The sequence below is a fragment of the Aptenodytes forsteri genome, unplaced genomic scaffold, assembly GCF_000699145.1.
Source record: "Aptenodytes forsteri isolate BGI_AS27 unplaced genomic scaffold, ASM69914v1 Scaffold54, whole genome shotgun sequence".
Classification (NCBI taxonomy): domain Eukaryota; kingdom Metazoa; phylum Chordata; class Aves; order Sphenisciformes; family Spheniscidae; genus Aptenodytes; species Aptenodytes forsteri.
The window spans coordinates 17,608,159-17,612,440 of record NW_008796044.1 but is presented as its reverse complement, the minus strand read 5'-3'; the positions used below and the strand labels follow the sequence as shown (position 1 = coordinate 17,612,440).

The window sequence follows — 4,282 nt, the reverse complement described above, 5'->3', positions numbered from 1 at the left end:
GGGAAAAGCCTGACAGCAAGGAGGCAGCGGAAAGGTGCCATATACCTCTGAACTGAAAATTCACTTATGTGCAGCCGTAGACAGACTCGGGGAGAGTTTGTAAAATTCAGCGTGGAGAGAAATGGCTTCATGAGGACTTGAAAATATCAGTGAAAATAGGAGCGCAAAAGCAAGTTACAGTAGTGCCAGGCACAGAAACGCGCAGCGTGCTGCAGGGTGTGAAAATCAGAAAGTGGAACTGACTAGAAACAAAACCACAAATAACCTAATTGCTGCTTAAGCTAACAAAACCCCAAAAAACCCTAAAGCAACAGCAAAGATCCTGAAACACAAACCAAGTGTTTAAAAACATTCAAACAATGTAACCACCTGTTATTACTGTCAGCAGAAAAGAAAGTCTCAGTGAAGTATTTAACTTTGAATGTTTAAGGACATCTCAAATCACAGCCCAACCACAGAGTTCTCAAAAACCTTCTGTGAGACGATGCCAGTCCCCCCCTTTCCCCTCATTTTCCGGCGCAGTGCCAGGCCCTCGCTGCCGGAGGTGCTGCAGCTGGGTGTGGGCTGTGGTTGGGGTCCGGGGCTGGTGGGTGCCAGCCCCGTTGACGTGCCAGGATGCGGAGGGGAGCCCCTTGGACCGGGGCAGGATACGGCCCCTGCGCCTCACTGCGTGCCGCACCCACCGCGCTCAGCTGCAAAATGGAGACTGTGCTTCTGGATGCCTGTAAACTGTTTTGAGGATGACAGCTGGGAAGAGATGCGTAAGCAATAAAATCATCATCGTGGGTTTATTTTTGTTCCTTTGCCATCCGTTGGCATCCTTGTGGTGTAAGGAAATGGAGGGCTAGAGGCAGAGGAGGCAGAAACACTCGCCTGGTAGCTTCACAGTAGTGTTCCTAATTATTGAATTAATCCTCTATTCATGCAGTATGTTTCCTTCCTGCTGCTCTTTGTAAATGGTCAAAAATATACACTGTATAATCAATACAAGCATAATATGTCACCAAAAGTCACAGAAAGGAAAAATCAAAAGAAAAAAAGGAAAAAAGAAATACAAGGGAGTAAAGTTCCTCCATCTTTTACATGACTTTCATTATTTTAAGTGGCTGTTTTTTATTTCTAGTCGAGGCAGGATTCTCCATGAATGGGCCTTAAGGAACGTAGAGATACTGTTGGCAGATTTCTGTTCAGTAACTGAAGCTGTTGCCCTGGGTTATGGGAATGTCCTGAAAGACGAAGCAGCAGTTTTTATTGAGTTATCCTCAGAATTTTGAAGTGTCGTGTGGGACTCTGGGCTGTGAAGCGATGAAAGCCCAGGAGCTCACGAGCCAGCTCCAAGCCCGGTGTGGTTTCCTGGTGGTACAGCCTCAGTTAGCTGCTCTGATGGCTCTGCATCCTCCTGGCCATAAGCGTCACTCTGTTTAAAACTCAACCTTAATTTGTGTTTCTCATTAATTTTGATAAAGCATAAAAGCATAGAGAAACTCAATACGTTACTCTCTTACAGTACTCTTTCACGTTGTGTTACACTGCGAGCATTAAAAGCACTGTGATTTACTGATACAACTTTTTTTTCCCTGGACAGGTGAGGTCTCAGCCAAATCCCATAAAAGTCCTTTGAAGTCTTTCCATTGATATTACTGGTAGCTGGATCTCACTGGGCTTTAGACTGAGCGGTAATCAGCACAAAAGGTGAAGTCTTATTTCCTTGGTACTTGTAGAGTATCAACATCCCTGCTACTTAACACACTAAGGTGAGGGTCGGTTTTGGGCAGCTTTCTACAGAAGCAGAAGTCACTTGAGTCCTGGTTTGAAGCACAAAGGGCTTTGCAGCTCCTCCTGCCTTGGCCCGGTCCTGGGTGCTCAGCAGCTCCGGGCTCAGCCCCGACAGCCCTCAGCCTCATGTTCTGCAGAGCACAGCTAATACATCTGCAGGAGGTTCTTACGCATACTTGAACTGTCCTCTGAGTTCCAGTGCCAAAGGCTCTTAGAGCAAAACCCTGTTTATGGTGAACCGCGTGCTTTCCCTCGGCTGTGTGTCCAAAAAAGGAGGTTTTCTTCCCATAAAACGCTCTCCCGACTACTCTGCTCTGCAAATCACCTGGCAGAAAATGCCGGGGCATTGGGGAAGCTTTTATTCTGTGTATTACTCAGAGTGCGCTTACGTCCATCTTCCCTTAAGGTAGGAAGCCTAAACCCAGTTTTCTCCCTTTGTTCTGTCTCATGTTTCTCCTATGGTCATTCCAGCAAGTGAGTCCTTATGCCGTATGTACGTGCAACAAAAGCAAGACAAGAGAAAGAGAATAACTGCTCAGGGTATTTACCAGGGAAGGTAGAATGGTCTGAAGCTGTCCTGAAACATTCATTTTACCAAAGCCCATCACCTATGCTGAGGGTCTATCACCCACTGTCATCTCCATGGAGGTAGGCAAGAGCATCCCTTACCAACAGGTGCTTGAAAGAAGACCTCTTCTAAATAAATGCAGCACAGTAACTGGGGTTTAATCCAATATTTATTTAGAATCAGTATTCCCACATCCCCTCTGGAGCACTCTGTCGCAAACACAACTGTGCTGTATCCGTGGGCTACAGGCACCCAAGTGCCCAGCCAGCCTGGGACTGCGCACACACCTGGAATATTTTTCTGACTACAAAGTTTCTGTCAAGCTGTGGCGCATAAGGAACAAAGGGGCAAGAATCTGAGCTGGTGAATATTGTTGTGGTCCTGTTAAACCAGCACTGCGATGCTGATTTACACCTGCAGACCATTTAGGCCAGTAGTCCCTGCCCTACCCTGGCAAATTTATGAATTAAAGCCTCATTGCAGAATACCCACATCTGAGCCAAATGAGTGATGTTTGACAAGCTTGCCTGAAATCTCATTAAATGTTCTCTTCATTCATGAAGGTTAAGTGTTCTTTGAGAATTCTCTGTTATGCCCTCCAAGTGCACGATATTGCGAGTACAATTCAGGACAGGTCAGACAGAAACTTTACTAACTATGATAATAGTGAAAGAGCGTTCAGACAGCATCTCCCCCTCTGCTCCCCTCTTCTCTGCCGAGTGATTGTGGAGATCCAGCCTATATACAGTTTCAGGAAAGAAAAGAAAGAGGTGAGGAGAACAATAATTTCAATGTTAACAAAGCCAGGTATCCAACCCTGGGAGGGATGGACTCCTCAAGTGCCTCGTTAACTGCCACCGTTCTGAGAAGGAATTGTGCAGTAAATAAGGTGGCAACATGGAGAGAGGCTTCTGGTGGGGCCCGGAGGAGCGGCACACCCCGGGTTATCTTAGCTCAGACGTGGGGAGTTGGAAGCCATCGGAGGCTGTTAGCTTTCAGTTGAAAGGAATGTTCTTTTAGTTAGGATAAACGTCTTAGCCAGACCTCTCAAATCTTAAATATTAATAATTTTACCACCAGAAATGAATTGTGAAGTTTTTGGTTTGTTGTTACCGGTGTAAATTAAGAAAAACTGGCTTTGGCTCAAACGCCAGTTTTTTTCTTTGCTTTTAATATATGTAACAATATAAGGATGTTGTTGGCAACAGTTATTCTCTTACTATTTTATTGATTCAAATGATTTACGTTTATCTACTCAAGCTATGAAGTTTCTAATTTAGCAGACTAGGACTGGCAATGCAGACTTTCTCAGTGTCAGAAACTTCATTTTATGATGACTTTTCCCAAAGGAGAAAAAAAAATGATGCCGTCTTTCATTTTAAACCGAGCGTTTGCAGGAAGGCTTTGCAGTTTTACATCCAGTAAGCCTTGCCTCGAGTCTGCTAGGAGCCGTAAAGCTTCCAGTATGACAGATGTGTCAAAATCGTGCAATATTCAGGAGCAGGAGGGGTGAGCTTTGCCCGTCTGCGAGAAGCTGGAGTAAGGCTCCCACCGCCGGGAGCGGGAGTCTCCAGTGCCTCAAGGGTTACACCGGGGCACTGCCGCTGCTGCGCTAATACAGCCTAAGCTGATATTAGCCAAGCTTAACTTCTTTCAGCAGTTTGCAGATGGGAAGGGGGTGGGACGTCCTGGAGTCAGCAGTTCTTCAACAAGTACGTGAACGCCAGCTCCGCCGGTGTGAGACCCAGCCATGAGCTGACTGCGTGCGAGGGGAGAGCAGGGAGGCCGGCTTTCCCTGGCGCTGGTGAGTCCGCGGCTGGTTTGTTTGGGTTGGGTTTTGTGGGTTTTTTTTTTTCTTTTTTCTTCTTGAAATCTCGCTGAGGAGCCCGGGTGGCTCTGGCTGGGACCCCGCAGGGCTTCGCCCAGCCCCGGGCCCGG

The 4,282-nt window shown here is 46.7% G+C and overlaps 1 protein-coding gene across 2 annotated transcripts in view; it reads left to right on the top strand.

The window, feature by feature from the left end:
• Positions 1 to 3,997: 3,997 nt before the first annotated feature.
• The window catches only part of ACSL6 (acyl-CoA synthetase long-chain family member 6), a 51,904-nt gene continuing 51,619 nt past the window's right edge, over positions 3,998 to 4,282 (top strand). For both annotated transcript variants that reach the window (XM_009285935.1, XM_019473851.1), the window contains exon 1: positions 3,998 to 4,148. The gene's annotated coding sequence lies outside the window, so the exon portion shown is untranslated. The remainder of the gene's footprint in view (positions 4,149 to 4,282) is intronic.